Source organism: Pinus tabuliformis, chromosome 5_2 (genome assembly GCF_031772625.1).
Source record: "Pinus tabuliformis cultivar Carrire ecotype Pingquan chromosome 5_2, CPIR1, whole genome shotgun sequence".
Taxonomy (NCBI): Eukaryota; Viridiplantae; Streptophyta; class Pinopsida; order Pinales; family Pinaceae; genus Pinus; species Pinus tabuliformis.
In genome coordinates, this window is record NC_142306.1 from 191,451,150 (window position 1) to 191,474,341 (window position 23,192).

The following is a 23,192-nucleotide window of genomic DNA, read 5'->3' on the forward strand; positions in this document are numbered from 1 at the left end:
TGATCACCATCACACACTTGAAGATCAGCATGGAAACTTTGCTTCAATGTGTTGCTAGTTCAACCGCACCCAAGAAGACCATGCACATCTTAGCAAATGAGTTGGATGAAGGAGCCAAACCAATGCACTAGTTGCAACGGAGGCAAGAGTTCGCTTCAACAAGATGTCACCATGAGGTGCATGCACACCATCACGGATGACCAAGCTTGGGATCAACTCACTGCTTTCACCATCACAAGCATGTCAAAGAGTTGGTCTCATCACAACGGACCGAGTGTTAGTGATGTTTTGCAAGTATTTCTCAAGCCATGTTGTCTCACATGAGTATATGTGCATTGTAACGTTGAGTCATGTCAAGTGTAAGTGAAGTGTCAATAGTTGGACGTAACAGTCATAGAGTAGGTGAAGAGTCACGAGGGTAGTTGAACTGTCACAAAGGAGAATGTCAAGGGTCACCCCACCCTTTGCTATAAATAGTCCCTCATAACTCATTGTATAGGCTTTTGGTCAACCAAGCTTCTATTAACACTATCTTGAAGAAAGCTTGGACAGTGTAAGGACTAACCTTATAATTTTTTATTTTTTTATTTTTAAATATTAAAAATACAACAATAAGAAAATAGCATTAAGAATTCAAAAATTATTAAGCATTATATAAAACTTTCCTAAATTTCACTTCATTGAACATATCATATAATTTACATGTTATTAACTAAACCATAAGGAACTCATACAAAAGAATATTATAACATAGGTACCATTCACCAGGAGATGAACTTCAACATGACTTGCAACTAATTGCCCTCCTTTGTTGTCAGTCGCCTCCAAGTGTGAATGTCGACGTGCTTAATCCGAATGCAATGATCCATCGGTTGACCTCCCGGCCTACTCCTTGGGTACTCTCCTTCCCCGTGGACCCTCAAGCTGCAACGAGGTCGTACAAAGGAGGAATGTAATAGCTGGTAGAGGAGAGCACTCTTTGGCTCAAGAGTCCCCTCTCTAAAGTCCTCTACCTAACCAAATTCACTATAGCTCATAGTCACTACTCTGACATAGTCTCATCTATCGAAAAATAGGGTAAAAAGTCCCTTATTCCATGGCCTGCCCCTTCTTTTATAGAAGCTCTCATAGGTGACACTTGGCCTTTCATGCATAATTAATTATTTTTGATAATCCAATAGTTTGATTATTCACCCACCCATGTGTCACTCTCTCATCAAGGATCTCCAAAATTATTTACTTAAATTTTAATTTAAAAATAATATTTTTCCTCACCTCAACAAGATGCCTATTTCTTCTCTTAGTTATCTCTTGATCCCCTTTTTGACTCCTTAATTTATGTTCATTACTAAAGTCAATTGGTAAGTCAAGATTTGATCCCCTATCTACTCCCTAATTTAACTGAAGTTATTTCTTAGATGGATATTCTTATGTTGCTTGTTGCCACATGGAGGTTCTCTAAAATTTAATTTATTAATATTATTTTAATTCACCATTCTCTTCTCTTAATTAGGTTTAACTATTTTAGGATTAATAATTATCCATACATTTATGTCCCTCTTTTCCCTTTTTATCTAATTAAATTACATTATCTACCTAAAAATTTTCAACATGGGAAGGGTAGAGTTTTTAAGGTATAATATTTTATTTATTCCTATGATCCCCTTAACCCAAGTTTTATTCTTGATTTAATTACCTCGGTTTTAATCATCATTTACCTCTTGATATAAATTTACATGGTTTTCATATCTTGATTATATTTATTAATTTATTAATTTTTAATGATTCCAAGGTTGCCAAATTTGGTCGTGCCCTTCAAGAACTTCCCTTGAAGTTCCAAGGGTGTCACGCCTAATAGTTTATTTGTGATGCCAAGGGTGCCAAGTTGTTTGCGCCCTTCAAGAAATTCCCTTGAAGTTTTAAGGGTGCCGCGCCACTTGCGCTTCAAGCATTCAGTGGCTACGAGGGGAAAGTATAGGTGCAACGACAAAGACCACTATCATCTCTTATGTTGCCTGCTATAGTGATACTAATGGTGGCGGGGATCAAGGAATCCGCCTTGATGCGCGCCCCTGGTAAAATCCTCATAAGCGACCCAACTTTGGGACCTGCCTTCATGACATCGTGATCTTCAAAGCGAAGGTGTTTCAACATTTCCAGCCCAAGTCATGGCGGGAGTGTTAGTGGGTGAGATCAATGACACTGTCCCACCCCTCCCATGCAGTTCCATCCAATTATACAACCCCATCACCCATATGTGAGTCATTCGGCCAAGCAACTAATCTGTGCCTGTAACCACTGACATATCATCAGAATATAGATAAATATATATAGCAAGTTTCAAAATTGACTTAGAATTTCAAAGACAAAATATAAATTTTCATCAAACCAGGTGTCGTCAGCTTGTCATATGCAAGTGCCTCTGGTGGTTTCCTGCCCTACTCAATAATCATCAGTAGCAAGGTTTCTCGTTGTTAGTCATTGTCATAATAACATCATCAACATAACCTAGTCATTTGCATCTTTGTTCATTGTGAACCAGAACTAATGCAAGTAGGTAACATAGGGGACACATCCATCATGGCTATCATCATCATAACATCAATCGAAACATATATATCCATCAAATCTATTAACATCTTAACATAAATAAAAAAATACCTATCCATCAAAGTTATCATCATCATGATATCAATAAAGAGTATACATATCCTTTACTGCGATCATCATCATGATATCAATAGAGAGCATGCATAAACATTAAAGCTACGATCTTCATAATACTAATAGATAACATACATAACCATTGATGCTATATTCATCATAATATCAATGGAGAACATACATAAACATGACAACCACTAATATCACAACCAACAATAATAGGGTCATGTTTCTAGACCCTCAACTTGAGGTCCTCAAAGAATAAAGTGTGGGTCTTAGGGCTAAATAAATGTTAATGTCATATCACTGTCAGTAAACTGGAGCGGGGCACTACATACACCCCTTCTTAATAATAGACTTCGTCTTGAAGTCCGTGGAATAAGTAAGGAAAATGGTGACACGTCTCCTCGGCGTCTTCCCAAGTAGCTGAACTGGGACTATAGTTGTCCCACTAGACCTTAACCTGGTCCACTAACCTTCGTCTAAGTTGCAAGGTTCGCTGGTCTAGTATGTGAACTAGTTTGGCCATTACTGTTCTCTCGTCCAAAACCTGCAAATGACCAAAATCAATAACATGCGAAGGATTTGAAATATAATAACGCAAAACAGAAATATGAAACACATCATGCATACGTGTTAAAGATGGAGGTAAGGCAAGCCTATATGCCACCAACCCTTTCCTTTCTAAGATTTCAAAAGGTCCCACAAACCGTGGAGACAATTTTCTCCCATTCCAAATCTTATAGAGATTTTTTGGGGCCTTACTTCTAGGAACACCTTATCTCCCACATCATAACTTCAGTCTACCCAATGAGCATCAACATAGCTCTTTTGTCGATCTTGTGATTTCTTTAGCGTCCCCCTAATCATAGTCATTTGTTTTTCCATATCTTGCACTACTTCTGGTCCTATTAATACTCGGTCCTCTAGTCGGTCCTAATTGAGAGGTGTTCTGCAAGGTCTTCCGTATAAGAACTCAAATAGCGCCATCTTGATGGAACTCTGATAACTATTATTGTAAGTGAATTCCACAAGGGGTAAGAACTCCTCCCATCTATTTTGTTGGTTCATCACATATATCTGAAGCATGTCTTCGAGGATTTGATTAGTCCTTTTTGTTTGCTCATCTGTCTCAGGGTGATAAGCAGTGCTGAAGTTCAACTAGGTTCCCAAGGCTTCTTGGAAACTGGTCCAAAACCTTCTTGTAAACACTGCCCCCTATCAGATATGATCTTCCTAGGCGCTCCATGCAATCTCATAATCTCATCAATAAAAACTCTGGCTATTTCGGGTGCCTTATATGTAGGCTTAACTAGTATGAAATGGGCGCTCTTGGTCAACATGTCCACCACTATAAATATGGAATCATGTCTTCTTGAGGTCATTGGTAGTCCCACAATGAAGTCCATTGATATAACTTCCCATTTAGATTTTGGTATCTCATGGGGTTGCAATAATCCTGCTGGATGTTTGTGTTCAACTTTTACATCGTTGATACTCTAAGTACCTTGCTACCAAGTTTACGATGTCCTTCTTCATCCATTTCCAAACGAAGAGTGGTTTTAGGTCCGCACTCATCTTCTTAACACTAGGGCGTGCCATGTATACTGAGCGATGTGCTTCATTCAAAACTAACTGGCGTATATCTTCATTCGGTGGTACATATATCCTTCCCCGAAATCGTAGTAGCCCATCGTTATCAAGGGAGTATTCTTCATATTTTTGGACTCTCATTTCATCCTCCCTCAAACTTTTGCTAATCTCTTGGTACCAGGTGTCTTTAAATTGTAAATCAAGTAGTTTCTCCCTCAACTGTCTTTTAAGGGAATCACTGAAAATATCTGAGGCCTCCTACTTAAAGCATCAACCACCCTATTTACCGTTCCTTTTATGTAAGTGATATCAAAATCATATTCACTAATTAGCTCAGACCATTGTCTTTGTCTTGCATTTAAGTGGTCTTGAGTGAATATGTGTTGTAGCCCACAATGGCAAATCCTAAGATCAAACTTTCTTCCTAGAAGGTAGTGTCCCCAAATCTTTAGTGCATAAACAATTTCTGCCATTTCTAGATCATGGGTTGCATAGTTTTCTTCGTGGGTTCTAAGTTTCCTTGATGCATAAGTTGTTACTCTTCCTTCTTGCATCAACACACAACCCAACCCTTCTTTGGGGGCATCAGTGCAAACCAAAAATTCTTGTTCCATATTCGACACCTTCAAAATTGGTGTTGTCGGTAATAACACCTTTAAATTTAGAGTGCCTCTTCAAATTTCTCAGTCGAAAGGAATTTCTTGTTCTTTCTTTGGAGCTCAGTAATGGGTCTTGCTATCTTTGAAAACCCTTCGACAAATCTACGATAATACCTTACCATGCCCATGAAACTTCGTATCTCATGGACATTGGTTGGTGTTGGCCATTCCATGATGGCCTCGATCTTTATCGGGTCTACTGTGATACCATCCCCAGAGATAATGTGCCCAAGATAATGAATCTTGGTTTGGTAAGAGGAACACCTTGACAACCTCCCATATAATTGGTTTTCTCTAAGACGTTTTAGAACTATCCTCAAGTGTTCGTCATGCTCTTCTGGGGTCTTTGGGTAGATCAAAATTTCATCGATAAAGACTTGTACGAACTTGTCTAAGTAATCCAAAAATATTTCGTTCATCAAACTTATGAAAACACCCGGGCCATTTGTCAGTCCAAAGGATAAAACTACATATTCATAATGCCCAAATCTTGTCTTAAAGGCTGTCTTTGGGATATCTTCTTCTTTGATTCTCAACTGATGATATCCCGACCTCAGATCTATCTTTGAAAACACAGTTTCCCCCCTCATTTGATTAAACAAGTCATTTATCCTTGGCAAAGGGTATTAATTTTTTTTGTTATCGTCACTTTGTTCAACTGGCAATATTCAATGCACAGTCGTTAAGACCCATCCTTCTTATTAACGAAAATAATAGGGACAACGATGTATATTCCATATGAGGAATATAAATATTATCAACAATTGTCATGTCCCTCGCATGAATTGAACCTGGGTGGGGAGGATAACCCCAATTGACAAGGCTAATCCTTATTTTTTTTATTTTGCTCAAGTAATGAATTGCATGAAGTCGATATGTTTTTCTATCCTTAGTAGCATCTCCTGTCATGCCAAAAAGAGGATTGAAATAGGGGTACCCATTATCCCCCCCCATTTCCATATGATGCTTCTCAAAGAACCCCTCCCAAGAGTGAGGCATATGGTAACCTTCATTTTTGTATGTTCCATAGTATATCTTTCAAAGCTAGAGTTGGCCAAGCATCAATTAACTTCAATAAATTAGTAGTGCTCAAACTTGATGTTGAATAAAAATATAGATTAACACATTCAAATGTTTGGAAATTCACTTCTTGTAATTCAGTGAATACAACCAGAGTGAATCCTAAGAAATTTCACTCTCTAACCTCCCTTTTTTTTTTTTGTCATGTTTAGAATCAACCTTCACACCTTTTTTTTAACATGTATAAAAAAAACAAAAATAAAATACTGAAAGGTTTTAAAGAAAGAGTCCATAAAGGTTGGAAGAATTTTTGCTTGTGGAAAAACGTGTGAACAGTTTATGAAACCAACGTTTCGGACTAGCTTAGTGAGTCCATCTTTAGGGCAATGTGATTTGTATTTTGAGAAGAGAGAGCGTGAAATTAAGGAGTTATTAATAGTTAATTGAAAAAATATTTAATGTCTTCTTTTATTGTCGGCTTACAAATGCCTAACTAATTAATATTTATTTATTTATTTATATCTGTATTTATTTATTTATATCCAATAAATACGGATATAAATAAATAAATAATTATTAATTAGTTAGGGATTTGTAAGCCGACAATAAAAGAAGACATCAAATATTTTTTCAATTAACTATTAATAGCTCCTTAATTTCACGTTCTCCATTTTCAAAATACAAATCACATTGCCTTGATGATGGACTCACTAAACTAGTCCGAATCGTTGGTTTCATAAATGTTCACATGTTTTTCTACTAAAAAGTTTAGCGAAATCAACGTTAGAACTTGACATAAAGGTTTGGAAAGTATTCAAAAATCATTGTGTACAAAATTTTGAATATTTACATGAACCATGACTATAATTTTTCTTATATAACACAACTTTTATATTATTTTTTAATATATCTCATAGGTGGTGAATAAAACAAATGAAGAGTAATAACTCACCATTTTTTGAGTTAAAAGGAAATATAGTTAAAAAAAAAGAGATTCAAGGGAAATATAATGTCATCATGGATGAAGATTTTAGTTGTTCATATATCAAAGACAGTTATACATTATAATATGCGAGAGAGTTTATGTGGCAAAAAGAAACAATGTTTGACAATATTATTGTGTTATTTATAAATAAAACTATGACTTTGTTCATTGAAAACCAAAAGAGGATATATGTGGATATGCTTGTACTATGTAAGTGGTGGCTATGATTAAATATGCTATTGCAGTGTGAAATGGTAAAATGGTTGTTGCAGTAAATATAAAATCCAATCATTCAATTCACACTGGAGTGGAACGAGTTGTTTCTCCGAAACTTCATAGCAAAAGGCGCTGAAATCCCAAATATGTGAGGGCGATTTTAGCTTTATAGTGAAATTCGGTTAGAAATGTTTGAGAAATTTTGCAGCAGAAGGAAATGATTGAGTTTGCAACTAAAATTACGCTGTAGGTGGAAATGGGAGCGGAAATTAAAGTATCATCTGAATGATTGAAGAAAGAGACGACAGAAGATTTAATAAATGTTCCAAATTTGATTATGAAATTCCACTTTGAACTAATTTTGAATGTCTTTGAATCGGGTTTTTTTTTTTTTTTTTTTTAAGACATCATTCTAATTTTAAAACCAACCACCTTTAGGATGCTTCGTTTCTGCAAATTTCTCCCTAAAAAGCGATTAAACATGTTTGCGTTTCACTAGCTAATTTTAACGGGATGGCTTGTGCAGACAAGTTAATCTGCCCTTGCAGATGCTTGAAGTCATGGAGATTAACAACAAAAGCACCTGCAGGCTGTTATTCATGAATCATTAAATTTCCCCTATAAGTAAATCAGTGCATCAACTTGTCTCGTGCTAGCAAGACACTGTAACTAAGATGAAAAGATTTACTTGCAAGAGTAACAGAATTTGAGGGGCAAATTAGGCTAATTTTGTAGTAATCTTCCCTTTCTTGCAAGAATATATTAATGTGCCACAAAATTGAAATCTTTCCATAGATTTTCAAATTAAAATAAAGTTAGATGTAACGAAAATATATGTTTAGGAGTAGAAAACCGGGTATTTCTTATATAGCAATTTAATAAAGAGAAAAAAAAAATTCAAAGAAGAATCCACTATAAAATATACATTTGATCCCGACAAATTGTAACCAATTTTTTCAAAAATTGATGGATGCGCCGAAAACAGTCGACCAGAAATCAATGCATTCTCACTGCAAAATGTTTTCAGATCTTAGAGTTGCAGTTCCTTGACATGTCAGAGAGTGAAATGGGTATGCGGGATGTGCGTGCAGTGTAAGAACATAAAATCGAAGATATGCACAATATAAAACTTAAAAACGTACATCATGAAACTCACTCTAATATAGGAAGCAGGCTGAACAAGTTCTCCGCCGTGCAGTTAAATGCCCATCAAAAAATCCTTCTCCTCCTGCAACGTGAATATAATCACCAGCCGGTTGGTAGTGGGTGTAGCATGGAGAACACATGAAATGTTTACATAGTATCAATATGAAGCAGCTGCAACAGTCTTCTTGCGCCCGTCATTTGCACGTGAAAAGCTCGTTCTTGACTTATACATCAAATTTCTGTTCATGAAACTCTGCTATGTTAGGAGTGGAGGAGTAGGCATGCTTGTTTCTCGATTTACATCTTTTGAGATAGTTTTTATTAATAAATTTGCATAGTGAAAAGCATCCTGGTTCCTGCTAAATAATGGCTAATAATTGTTTTGTTGTTGTTGTTGTTGTTTTTTGAATAGAGCCCTAATCGTTAAACCATTTTTTTTTTATTATTTCTGCTTCACAATGAACGTCTGGAAATCACATCTGCGTTAAACATAAAGATAATAAATTTATTTTCTTTTCCAGTTCTTTCTTATGGGTTTTCCCTATTAGGCCACACACAAAGAGATCAGTGAAGAATAGAAATGTGCAAATTGATTTTCATAAACCTCTTTCCATTTTCCTCAATCATTATGACAAGTAAGGAATTTGTTCCCGCTTTGTTTCTCAAAGACGCAAAACATTCACTAGTCTAGATTTTTTTATGATTTTTTATCTGTCTCTAAAGGTACATATTCTGGTGATATATGTAGGTACACATTCAATCAAGTAAACAACCGACTTCTCTATGAGGTGAGGGTTAACATTAATTTCTTTAGTATTTTCGTTTGTGTTCGCATCCTTTCCCCAATTTTTTTTTTTTTTTTTGTAAGAGAAGATAGATTGCTAAATATGGTTTTTTCCTTGTTAGATAATTACTGATGTATGGAGCATTAAAAGTATTGTGAAACCCTCAGTATGAGGTTAGATCAGCCCTATGGCGTTTGCAGCCCTCAAAAATTGAGCCCAGAAAGTAGACGACTATGAAAAATGTAGAATTTCATCTTTCAAATTCTTCAGAAATTCATTTCAGTTTATCTTTAGAAAATATGTTTCAAAGGGTCAATTATTTTGCCCAAAAAATGATGGGGAAACCCACAAAGAAGAATAATCTCATCTTCGTAGCTATGTTCCAAACCCTCATGGTTATAGCTTGAAACCCTTCAAGAAAATTGATTTTGTGATGGTTGAGTTAGACAGTGCCCTTAACGATCCAACGTGTAGAAGGAAGGAAAAATTTACCCTAAAACCCTTAAAATCCTTCTCGTCCATCAGAAAATCAATATTAAGAGGAGCCTCGGCATTGGCGCTTAAGATCTTTTTGAGCTTCTCGCAGGCAGCCCACATCCTTATGCTTGCGCGGAGGTTTGTAGTTACGTTAATTTGATAGTCTTCTCTAAATTTTGTGACAAAGTAATTGAACAGAACTTCGTCAAAGTCTCTACCACTTAAAGGTCTGTCAAATGCATGTGAAAGGATCTTAAGATGACCTTTCAAGAAGGCCGCAATACAAACTTGCGTATCACTGTGGCCGACATCGACGAATACAACGTAAATTGGATTCGTATCCGGAAAATCTATCTTGTAAATGCCATATGCAAGAGAAATGGCAGTGGACTCATGCAGCAGACAGAGAGGATTTAGATTGGCTATGAAGGTCGCGTCTAAGTAAGATTGCCTCTGTAATTCTGTGAAGTAGGCCGGTATTCCGTTCACACAGTCGGAAATCGCCGATGTTTCCAAATTCTTTGTGGCTATTCCCTTTAAATGCGATAGAAGCATACCCAAGATTTCCGTCTAATTGAATACTTTGTATTGTTTTTCTAAGTACTGGACGTGGATCAGAATACCGCCGTCCGATGCTTCCGAGGCTTTAAAGGAGAATAATGCAAAATCGTGTTGGACCTCTTGATCCCGGAACTTCCTTCCGATTAAATGTTTGATCTGCATAATGGTGGTTTTTGGATTCAACGTTGCAGAGGCCCTGTGGTCGTGCCCAGAAACCACTACTTATCGCCGAAGCACACCATTGCCGGGGTTTCCCACTTGGATTCATCGTTGAGAATCACGTCGACACTGCGTTGCTTTGCGAAAGCTACAACACAGTTCTCATTCCCAATGTCGTTCTCATTCCGAATGTCGAGCCCGACAATGCTCATCTTTACAAGAAATTCAAGGCAAAATTGCTCAAAATATCACGAATTTTCCTTTGAACTTAACAAATTTGGCTTTTATAAAAACTGCAGGGGAAATTTGCTAACAATACCAGAAATTCAGCCTCGATACACTGAAGTTAAGCTCAGAACTAGCAAATTTTACCGCAAATTCGTTAGAATTCTTAACTTGACTCGAATTTGGACAATTCGAGGTCAAAATGATCAAATTTGAGTTCAGAATAGCAGTCTTAGAGAAAATACGCTGAAATTGGTAGTCTGCAAAGGATTTCGACGACAGATTACATATCTACTGCAACAGGGATCGATTCAGTGTAGGTGCAGCTAAAATTTGGAAATGGAGATTTGTTGGGACCAATTAATTTTGCTTGCATTAAATTCGTAATTGTAATATTTAACAAAACTAGTCATGCATGCATAGGCCCATAGGTCTCAAAGGTTTAACATAGCTATGATACCAAGTGTAAGGACTAACCTTATAATTTTTTATTTTTATTTTTATTTTTAAATACTAAAAATACAATGATAATAAAATAGCATTGGGAATTCAAAAACTATTAAGCATTATATAAAACTTTTCTGAATTTCACTTCATTGAACATATTATATAATTTACATGTTATTAACTAAACCATAACGAACTCATACAAAAGAATATTATAACAACATAGGTACCGTTCACCAGGAGACGAGCTTCAACATGAATTGCCGTTGATTACCCTCCTTTGTTGTCAGTTGCCTCCAAGTGTGAATGTCGACGTGCTTAATCCAAATGTAATGACCTATCGATTGACCTTCCAGCCTACTCCTTGGGTACTCTCCTTCCCCGTGGACCCCCGAGCTGCAATGGGGTTGTACAAAAGAGGAATGTAATAGCTTGTAGAGGAGAGCACTATTTGGCTCAAGAGTCCCCTCTTTAAAGTTCTCTACCTCATCAAACTCACTATAGCTCGTAGTCACTACTCTGACATAGTCTTATCCATCCAACAATAGGGTAAAAAGTCCTTTATCCCATGGCCTGCCTTTTCTTTTATAGGAGTCCTCATAGGTCACACTTGGCTTTTCATGTATAATTAATTATTTTTGATAATCCAATGGTTTGATTATTCACCCACCCATGTGTCACTCTCTCATCAAGGATCTCCAAAATTATTTACTTAAATTTTCATTTAAAAATAACATTTTTCCTCACTTCAACAAGATTCTTATTTCTTCTCATAGTTGTCTCTTGATCCCCCTTTTGACCCCTTAATTTATGTTCATTACTAAAGTCAATTGATAAGTCAAGGTTTGATCTCCTATCTAGTCCCTAATTTAACTCAAGTTATCTCTTAGATGGATATTCTTATGTTGCTTGTTGCCACATGGAGGTTCTCTAAATTTCAATTTGTTAATATTATTTTAATTCACCATCCTATTCTCCTAATTAGGTTTAACTATTTTAGGATTAATAATTATCCATACATTTATGTCCCTCTTTCTCCTTTTTACCTAATTAAATTACATTATCTACCTAAAATTTCTCAACATGGGAAGGGTAGAGTTTTTAAGGTAAAATATTTTATTTCTTCCTATGATCCCTTTAACCCAATTTTATTCTTGATTTAATTACCTCGGTTCTAATCATCATTTGCCGCTTGATGTGAATTTACATGGTTTTCATATTCTGCTTATATTTATTAATTTATTTATTTTTAATAATTCCAATGGTGCCAAGTTTGGTCGTGCCCTTCAAGAACTTCCCTTGAAGTTCCAAGGGTGTGATGCCTAATAGCTTATTTGTGACGCCAAAGGTGCCAAGTTGGTCGTGCCCTTTAAGAAATTCCCTTGAAGTTCTAAGGGTGTCACGCCACTTTCCCTTCAAGCATTCAGTGGCTACGAGGGGAAAGTATAGGTGCAACGACAGAGACCACTATCATCTCTTATGTTGCCTGCTATAGTGAGACTAATGGTGGCGGGGATCAAGGAATCCGCCTTGATGCGCGCCCCCCGGTAAAATCCTCATGAGCGACCCAACTTTGGGACCTACCCTCATGACATCGTGATCTTCAAGGCGAAGGTGTTTCAACATTTCCATCCCAAGTGATGGTGGGAGTGCTAGTGGGTGAGATCAGGGACACTGTCCCACCCCTTCCATGCAGTTCCATCCAATTATACAACCCCATCACCCATATCTGAGTCATTCGGCCAAGCAACTAATCTGTGCCTGCAACCACTAACATATCATCAGAATATAGATAAATATATATAGCAAGTTTCAAAATTGAATTAGACTTTCAAAGACAAAATATAAATTTTCATCAAACCAGGTGTCATCAGCTTGTCATATGCGAGCACCTTTGGTGGTTTCTTGCCATACTCAATAATCTTCAGTAACAAGTTTTCTCGTTGTTAGTCAGTGTCATAATAGCATCATCAACATCACCTAGTCGTTTGCATCATTGTTCATTGTGAACCAGAACTAATGCAAGTAGGTAACATAGGGGACACATCCATCATGGCTATCATCATCATAACATCAATGGAAACATACATACCCATCAAATCTATCAACATCGTAACCTAAATAGAAAACATACCTACCCATCAAAGCTATCATCATCATGATATCAATAGAGAACATGCATAAACATTAATGCTACGATCATCAAAATACTAATAGATAACATACATAACTATTAATGCTATATTTATCATAATATCAATGGAGAACATACATAAACATGACAACCACTAATATCACAACCAACAAATTTATCATAATAGAGTCATGTGTCTGGACCCTCAAATTGAGGTCCTCAAAGAATAAAGTGTGGGCCTTAGGGCTAAATAAATGTTAATGTCATATCACTGTCAGTCAACTGGAGTGGGGCACTATAGACAATATTGTAACGCGCCTTGGCTTTTCCACTGCATGGAGCTAGTACATCTCTTTGAAGGAGCAGGTGGATGTGGCTGTAACGTTCCACTATTGGGCCTAACAGGTTTACATGGATGTATTGTATGATTGTGACTTCTACTTCTTTATGTAGTAAAAGTCATCACATTTTCATGCATATGTTGTTATTGTAGTTGCACTGCTCCGGTTGCTTTAATGATATATGTTGTTTAACTTACATACTTGTGTATGAACTGATTTGCATGCAATTATATGAATCTTGTTGTTAATGTGTTGCATATGTTGTTAATGTTGTCACCGTCTGTGTCGACTGCTCTGCTGGACATCAAACAAACCTTTCATTTGAACCTTGCTATAACAATCGTCACACTCGTATCAGACTGATCCGTGAGTGCTGTATGTGTTATCTTACCTTGTATGATGTGACTGCTGCATCCGAGTGGACTGCTCCATCGGAAGCTGCACATGCCCTTTGTGTTGTGTGTTCCTAGCTGAGTTGGGGCTGATCCCTTTCAACCTAGAACTCACCTTCACCTCCTTCCTCTTTCGAAGTGTTGGAACCTCTCATACACCTTCCTTGACTCATTGCATCAGTCACACCCTTGTTGCTGACAGAGTTATCCTATTTGCCTTTGTGTGACATCACATGTTGAAAATAGCAACAAGAAATGCTAACTATAGAAGTGCTAAATTTAGTACTGCTATAAATATCTTTTCGGGACACCTTCCTATTTTAGTTAGTCCTTGAATTAAAATAGAGAAGTAAAAATTCGAATTTGATCTTAGCCACTATTTGTAAAATAAATAATTAATTCACCATGAGTTAATTAGTTGTAGAAAATCAAATATGAAGTCTATGTGGCGACAAGCAACAGTTTCTCCATTAATTGAAGAATTTATCCATCAGTTAAAGAGATAAGGATGAGTTGTAATATTAAGTTGTAATTAGTTGGCTCAGTTAAGTGAGTCAAGTCCAGTTAGATTAATTCAAACAGTTTGTTGAATTAATTGTGAGTTCAGTTAGTTAATGCATGCATGAATGTAACTGCTGCACTTCAGATAACTAAATATTCTCTCATAAATAACTCATGCATGTCAGTTCAGATAGAGACCTAGTTGAGATCAGATGGAGGGACAATGTACTATTAGTTGCTAGAATATTCCATTGTGAATATCTCTTGCATGCAGAAGGAATTCTTTCCTTGAGGATTGCACAGTTACTTCTTCAATTTTTGTGAGTGTGATGAGGCCAATTCACACATGTGGCATCACTGAACCCCAAGAAAAACTATGCAAGGAAATAGGAGGCTTGGAGGGCTTGAGGATGACATATACAATGTCTATTCAGTCTGTGAGCTATATTGTTTGATTGCAGAGAGAGCAGGATATCTTGAGAGCTGATTCTTTTTGTAACTTGAACATATTTTCACTTGTATGATAAAACAAAGATTGGGGTTTTAGGCTGAGACTTTCCCCGGGTTATTTCTTCTGTGTTATGTGTGATTGATTTCTCATTCTCAGTTATATGTGTTCTCATTGATCTTGCTCATATTCGATTAAGCTTCCACAAATTTTGTTATAGAAGTAGATCTTGTATTTTGCTTTAGTCTAATACATAATCTGTTGATCTACAGTGGGAATTTTTACATGGTATCAGAGCAAAGGTGATCAAGGCGAAGAATAGTAGACAAGAAGGGAGAAGTTCGAAGTTTGAGGTTACTGAATATAGAAATCGAGTTCTTATCACATCTCAATTTCATCCATGGCGTTCAGCGGTTTAAGACTTGAGTATGCCCTTGATGGTAACTTGAATTATATAGCCTAGAAGGATCGCATGGAAGTAGTATTAGAGGATAACGGTCTAAAGGACTTCATTGATCAAGAAGTCCCCAAGCCGACTGATGCTACTCAATTGGCGGAATGGAAGAAATGTGTGGCTAGAGCAAGGAGAATCCTTCTTGAGGGAGTTCGAGACCACATAGTATCGAGTCTCCATGGGAAGGAGACACCGTTTTCGATGTGGAAAACATTGAAAGATCTATATCAGAATAGCAGCGATCAGAGGAAGCTGGCGCTGAAAGACAAGCTTCGGAAAATCAAGTGTGAAAAGGGCGACACGATCTCTACATATCTGAACAAGCTCACCACCTACAGGGATGAGCTTGGAAGTGTAGGGATCATGACCGCTGATGATGACATGGTGAGTCTTGCACTCCTCGGTCTTCCTAAGAGCTGGAATAGCTACCAAGACTCAGTTAATGGAAGAGAAAAACTGTCAGATTGGGAACGACTTTGGTCGGATTTGATGCGGGAGGAAATAAGAAGAAGCACCAGAGATGGATCCTCATCGAAGCAAGATGATGAGGAAAATCTAGCCTTAGCAAGTAAGGAGAGGAAAGGGAAAGGGAAGGCATCCCATCCCAAATCCGGTTCTTCCCATGGTGGGAAGAAATTTGACAAATCGAAAGTGCGATGCTTTCATTGTCATGAAGTGAGCCATTATGCTACGAATTTTCCACAGAAGGAATCTAAGAAAGGATCCTCGAAGGGATCTAATGGTGAGGCACTAGCCTCACAGTTTGAATTGGATTTCTCACTTATCGTATGCATGGTTTCATCCATGGTGGGATGTGTGTGGTACCTGTGCAGTGGAGCTTCATTCCACATGTCAGGTGACAAGAATCTTTTCAATACCTTGGAGGAGAAGGATCTCCATATGCGGATCAAGATGGGCGATGATGGAAAGTACCGTGTTTCAGGTGAAGGTACAGTTGTGTTTCAGAGGGAGCATGGAGCTCCCCTCACCTTGATTGATGTAAAGTATGTACCAGGTCTGAAGAAGAATCTTGTGTCTGTTGCTATGCTAGAAGATAAAGGCTATGATGTAGTCTTTAGTAAAGGAAAGGTATTCCTGAAGCATATCGGTACTGGACAGACAAAGCAAATTGGGATTCGAGTAAAGAATCTCTACAAGCCAGAGGTAGACGACTATGCTGCATTGAGTTACAAAGCTGAGATGGTGCAGAGCCAAGATGTTGGCAAGCTATAACATAGAAGACTGGGCCACTTGCACCATGGAGCCCTGAAGATCATGCAAATTTTTTTTATTGGGCTACCCAAGGGAAAACTGGAGTAGACGAATACATGCAAAGGTTGTACCTTGGGTAAGTATGTGAAATATTCTTTTCCGTATCAAGACAGTAGAGCTAGAGAAATCTTGGAGCGAGTTCACTCAGATGCTTGTGGACCTTTCTCTACAACCTCCACCGCTAAACAAAGGTACTATGTTATTTTTATTGATGATTTTTCTCGTAGATGCTGGATCTACTTTATGCAAAAGAAGGATCAGACCTTCTTGAGGTTTTGTGCGTTTAAAGCCTTGGCAGAGAAAGGATCTGGAAAGAAAATAAAAGCCTTGCGTAGAGACAATGGTGGAGAGTATGTCTCCCAACAGTTTAAAGACTTCTACGCTGCAGAATAGATTAAACGAGAATTGACGGCACCCCATAACCCATAGCAGAATGGGGTGGCTGAAAGGAAGAACAAATCGATTGTGGGAGCAACACGAGTGATGTTGCATGACCGAAGCCTACCACTGCATTTTTGGGCTGAGGCATGCAATGCAACAATATACTTGCAGAACAGAAGCCCACACTATATACTGGGGATGAAGACACCTATGGAGGCATTTTCTGGGAAGCGACCAGATGTGAGTTACTTCCGAATCTTTGGATCATCAGTTTACTATCATGTGGCCAAAGATGCCCGGAAGAAGCTGGATCCAACAGCTGAGTTGGGAATACTTGTGGGGTACACGGATAAACCCCACAACTATTGGGTGTACCTACCTACCAGTCAGAGGATAGTGGTATGTAGGGATCTGAAGTTCGACGAGCAGAAAGCCATGCAATTATCACTTGAGAGGGAGCTCAAGTTGCATGCAGAGGAGGAGCTTTAAGTTCCTAAGGAGGAGGAGCCTCAAATTGATGCGGAGTAGCCGCATGCAGAGGATTCGGGTGTAGAGAGATCCACTCATGCTGAGACTTCCAGAGATGGGCGGAAACGCTCAAGGGAAGATGACAGGTTGATGTTGGATGCACAGGAGAATGTGGGACAACCATCTTCTCAGCGCAGACAGAGGAGGTCGCCTGAGTGGTACACTGGGTACAAGGCCCTGGTTGGGGAGTGTGTAGATACCAAACCTTATTCATTCGAGGAGGCAGTGCAGGAACTAGTTTGGGTTGATGCAATGGTAGAGGAGTACGACTCTATCATTCGGAATAGTGTGTGGGATGTTGTCCCAATACCTCAGGGTAAGTCAGTGGTGAGTTCCAGATGGCTTTACAAGGTAAAACAAGCAGCTGATGGCAATGTTGAGAAACATAAGGCAAGGTTTGTTGCCTGGGGTTTCTCACAGGTTAAAGCAACATGCATTACAAGTGTTAAAGATCAGTCTTACAACAGATATAATACATTCGTGAAAATGTACTAGCCTGTTAGCAGGCTTTTGAATTAAGCAAAAGTTCCAAGACACATCGTTACATGATACATCAGTAACCCCGAGTGCGGGGCATTGGAGCCACTAATTACTCGTCAAAGAAAAGGTTACAAACTCTCTTGGCTATGTGGGGGGAGCTGAGGTGATAAGTGCTTTACATGTAAAAAAGAGGGGGTATTTATATCCAAGGGTGAAACTGACCTTTGTGGCTGTTCAACCACCCTCATGACCGTTTGACTACCAAGACTTCTCGACTTACATGACTCTTTGTTCAACAAGTGGATCTCTTGGACTTCCACATTACATCACATTGATTGACAACAAGCCCATAGTGGAGATGTGGGCGACATGACTTGACATGACACTGCTGGTACATTTGTGCTGCTACTGGAGTGCATGTCGAGCTATAGTGCTGTTGGGTGATGGATATCTTCATGGTGTATCATAGCTTCACCTCCACATGGCGAAGTGCGTTGAGTCTTCGATGGTCCTTGGTTCACTTGATGAAGCTTTAGCATGTTGTCCCTTGCTTGCATGCTAGAAGGCTTGCAACACTGATCTGTTCACGAAGGTGCATGTTCATCACGTTCGTCCGCTTCACATGCTTCGTTCGTTCGTCCGTTGGTGAACTTATCCTTATATATGTGCTCCCTTCGTTCATCCCATTCGTTATCTTGCCATGTTTGTTGGTGTACCTGTACCTGCAATCACTCATGAGGAGACGACATCAAATCCAAAACCTCATAGTCTACCATAACACATGATCATTTCGGATGCAGGTGACTAGGAGAGGCAATAAGGTTGTGAAGCGGGATGATGGATCCAGACACTGTTGATGACAACTATGCAAGAGTCACTGAGTGATGGAGATGGGAAATCTGAGTCGACAGTGACTGTCTGCGAGGTCTGGCTCAGCTAGGAGGCAAAATTACGCAAATTTTGGGAGGGAAAGTTCGGGCTACTGGAAGGCAAGGCAGGCATGCTCTGCACAATTTTCAGAACGAATGGGTTGTAGGGCTAGACAAGCAGATTTGTGCAATTTTCCAGAGGAACGATCCAGGGTTTCATGAAGGGTCAACAGGGAGGGATTGCACAGTTTTTTGGGGTAATTTCCCGGGAGAATGGCAGCGAAAACTGCGTAATTCCCACAGGGAACTTCCAGTTGGCCGTTGGGGTAACTGACAGCCAAAACTATGCAATCCCTGGAGGGAACTGCCAGTTGGCTGCTAGAGTCACTGGTAGCAGAAACTGCAAAATTTCTGGAGGGAATTGGCAGTCTGATACTAGGGGCTGCTGGCAAGGAAAACAACACTAAGGCTGGGAGGCCGGTTTGCTGATCATCTCTGCGCAATTCCTGAGCTGAGTTGACTGATGGGCAGCGAAAGGCCTACTTATGAACACTGCACCATTTCTGAGATGAACAGTTGGTTGAATGCTAGGATGATTGAATGGGAAAACTGTACAATTTTATGAGGGAGACAGGGACGGGAACTTGGTGTCTATCCGGCTTGTTTGCACAATTTCCTTAGTCAGTTGAGTGGGTGAGGTTAGCGACCTCTGCATAATTTTTGAGGGGAGTCAGTCTCGGGGTGACTGCTGGGTCCGACTTTCCGGGTGGCCAAGATGAGAGTTGATTGAATTTCTTGCGGGAAATGCAACTTGTAAAGACTAGCTTGGTGCTTCTATGCTGTTCTGGTTGACAATCGATCAAGTCGATGGCAAGGTGATTGTTCGAATGTCAGAGGGGAGTCTGGTCATCAAAACTTCAGCAAAAATGGCTAAGTGTGTGAACAATCGAAAGATGCATAGGTGATCATACGAACATACACTCACATGACTTGACGACGAAACAACCAAACCATCGAGACACACATGTTCAACATGACTGACTGATGGTGTAAGTGACAAGCACGACACTCATGATTGATCACTTATTGATCGAGACGACGCTTACATGATAGTGAATGTGACTCTGTGTGTGAGTGCAACAGATGCTTTCATAGCGAACACAACAAGCACATACGAAGCGAAGAATTTGAGCATAACCAAAACATGGTCGCAAGCATGACCTAGACATCAACATGCAGGGACTTGAATGCAATGAACAAGCAAGGCAGATGCAAAGACTCACACGAGCTCATGGAGTGAACCCGTGTGTGTGAAGTCATCAAGTGAAATTGTTCAAGGGAGGTTTCGAAATTGGTGTAGGCCAAAATTTTGGAGGGTGGTTGTAGCCGCTACAACACTTGGCGAAACACTAGTAGAACTCCAGCTTCTTTATTTTGGTTCATTCCTAGCACAGGGCCTTGTTCTTTCAGGGAGTATTGAATCTTTGTGTGGGTTACTTCAATTTCCCACTTAACCCATGGACATACATGGTTTACCCTTTGCCAAATTAGTCAAACACAATCAAAAGTTTAGCTTAGATCTCAGTGTTTCGAATCCGGGAAGTGTAGTTTAACTCGCGAGTTGAATATTTTCAGAGTATAATTTTTCATCTCTAGTGTTGCTTCTTTGCGAGCAGGCTTGGACAATACCCCGGTGGAGTCACGCACGAACGCACACATTGCTCCACTGCCAGTGAGCCTGGTCAGTACCCCAGTGGAGTTGTATGCATCACCTCTCTATGCAGGAAGCCTTTTTCTTATTTTTCCTTTGTATTTTTCAAGAGGATTGTGCATAGGCACTTATTTATTTTGGGGTGGAAGAGGGATCCCGACTTATTGAGAGTAGAAGAGGTTGTTCCTTTGGAGAAGTATGTAAGACCTATGACATAGGTTTGCTCATTTAGATTTTCCCCTTCTCTGTTTCTACTAGTTGGATGAGCTTGAACACACAGAGCAGAAGGCTAAGTATAGGCATGGGGCTTCCCAGTGTGGACACAGGTTCATGGTTGGACTGAAACTTCCCTTGCAGATGATTCATATTTTCCGTCAGGGCTTAATCGGCCAAAAGTTACAACCAAGAACATAGAAGGTGGAGACAATATTGGCTGAGTGCTGCAGCGTCATGAGTTTCCTCAAATTTCAGCGACATACTCTATTTAAAATCCAGGATGTAGTAGTTGGCAACACTTATTTCTGGAAACAAAAATAGTAATATATAAAACAAACAAAACGAACGTGAAAAAAATAGTAAGCAAAATCAAAGCCCAAGTTTCGACCGAATCTTGTTGTAAAGCTCCGTGAATTGCTGGCATGGAGCACAAAGTCATAATAGAGTCACAAGGTTGTCCAACCTAGTTTTGTAATGTAATGTCGGCTGGATAGACCTACCCATGGTCCGTGGACCATGGGATTGTATAAATAGAGTGAGGCTCTAAGTGTATAAGATAACTAAGGGAGAATAGAAGATGAGAAGTCTAAGGGATTGAATCACAGTGTGAAGTGTGTCTTTGGGTCGTAGAGTAGGAGAAGGCTCTGCAACTGAGTGTGCAAAGGCTTAGTAGTCCTGCAGCTGAGTGCGCGGATCCCTGTAGCTGAGTGCGCAGGGCAAATCGAGTATGTAACCGTGGAAATAATCAATAAAGAGAAGTTTGGTTATAATTCTGTGTATCTGTTCTTGGGTTAATACATGATTGATATAACTTGCAAATATATTGTTTATTTACTGCGTGCACCTGTATGAATGTTTTATGTTGTTTAAGTATAACTCAAAGCACTCAAGTAGGCAAAGATAATTAACTAACATTGGAATATAAGCAAGGTATTGGGTAATAGTACAAAACGCGACACAACCTCGGGATAGGACTGTGCGAAGGCAGTGTATCAGGTCGCGAGGAACGAGAAGGTGCGCGAAGCAACCTGCGTGCAAGGAGAAACTGCAGACTAGTCGAACTCATCAAACATCTCCAGGGTGCGAAAACCTGGTTCTCGCACCCTCCCATACTACTTCGGGTGAGACCTTAGTCCGCTCTCCGCGAACTGTTGCCGAAAGGGCCAATAGTATTGGGACTTTTTTGGCTAACTAACTCTGAACCTAGGTTAGGCCCCAACAAGCCAATAAATGGTTCCCTTGCCAGGACCGTGATCTGCATAGAGATGTCTGATGTCGTATCACTGGAATCTGATAAAGAAAGGAATTGAAGCGTGGTTGGAAAGAAAGATTCATGAGTTCGTGGTGCAGGGAAATAGGAATCCACGATTATCAAAGGAAGAGTGGTTAGATTGCTACTTATATACGGAAATCCACGAAATTTTCTTTGCATCCTTCCCTACTGAGTTGTATGAGTGGATTGTGAGGCTAGCAGATAGCCAAGGAAGGTGTAAACTTGACAAACATATTGTGTGGACTCCAGAGTTGGTGCGCAGGCTGGAAGCATCAGAAGATAGGATTGCACGTGCTGTCAATCACTGGTTGGATCGGATCATAGGAGGGTTCATCACCGAATTCACGGTAGATACTTAGGTCAGCTATAGTGAGGCAGAACAACGCTTCCTCAAGGGACTGCGAGGTAAGTACGTTAAATCTTTGAACACCTGGATTAAAATGCTACTGTGTGAAAAGCGGGTTATGCTTGGGGCTACGCGGAGTGGGAGGATCTACAAAAACAAAGGTAGCACAGAACTAGAAACTAGCCCCTTGATTTCACCTTTGCGCGAAGGTGAGCAAGAACTCACGAAGGTTTCACCAAGAGGTGCGATCAATCTGATAAAGTGGAGGATTCCGCGCATACCACCCCCACCCACACCACCACCAGTTTCACCATCTTCACCTCCGCCACCACCGCGAAGCAGTATGGCTAGCGCGATAAAGCTACCAGTGTTCAAGGGAGTAGGGAATGAAGATTCAGACCAATTTTGGTTCGTGGTAAAAGTGGTATGGGAAGCACAGGGTGTCACAAATGTCAATATAAATAAGGAAACACTGGTGAGCATTCTGTAGGATCGCGCACTGACCTGGTACATTAAACATTCCAATGACAATCCGGATGTGGGGATAGCGAATATCCAAGCTGCGCTAAACAAGGAATTTAGAAGACCAAAATCGGAGGCACAATCGATCATTGGATTTAAGGAAATCACAATGCTACCAGGTGAAACCCTGTGGGAGCTGGATCAAAGATTGAAGTGCACAATTCGTGAAGCGAACATGAAACTAACAGATGGGCAACATCGCGAATGGTTTGTAGTATCATTAACACCACATTTACGGAACACGTTATTGCAATAGAGGCTAACAACTCAGGCTGAAGCTTTGGAGGTCGTGATGAGATTGCACAAGACTCCAATACAAGATCCAAACCTGGGAGTCCAACAAATTCACGTGTAGTTGAAAAACTTGTGCCTTGAGATGCAAGGTTT

The 23,192-nt window shown here is 39.5% G+C and overlaps 1 long non-coding RNA gene across 1 annotated transcript in view; it reads left to right on the forward strand.

The window, feature by feature from the left end:
• The window catches only part of LOC149158214 (uncharacterized), a 242,310-nt gene that overhangs the window by 28,743 nt on the left and 190,375 nt on the right, over positions 1-23,192 (forward strand). The window contains exons 2-3 of the long non-coding RNA XR_016261667.1: positions 8,805-8,918; positions 9,032-9,071. This is a non-coding gene — a long non-coding RNA (uncharacterized LOC149158214). The remainder of the gene's footprint in view (positions 1-8,804; positions 8,919-9,031; positions 9,072-23,192) is intronic.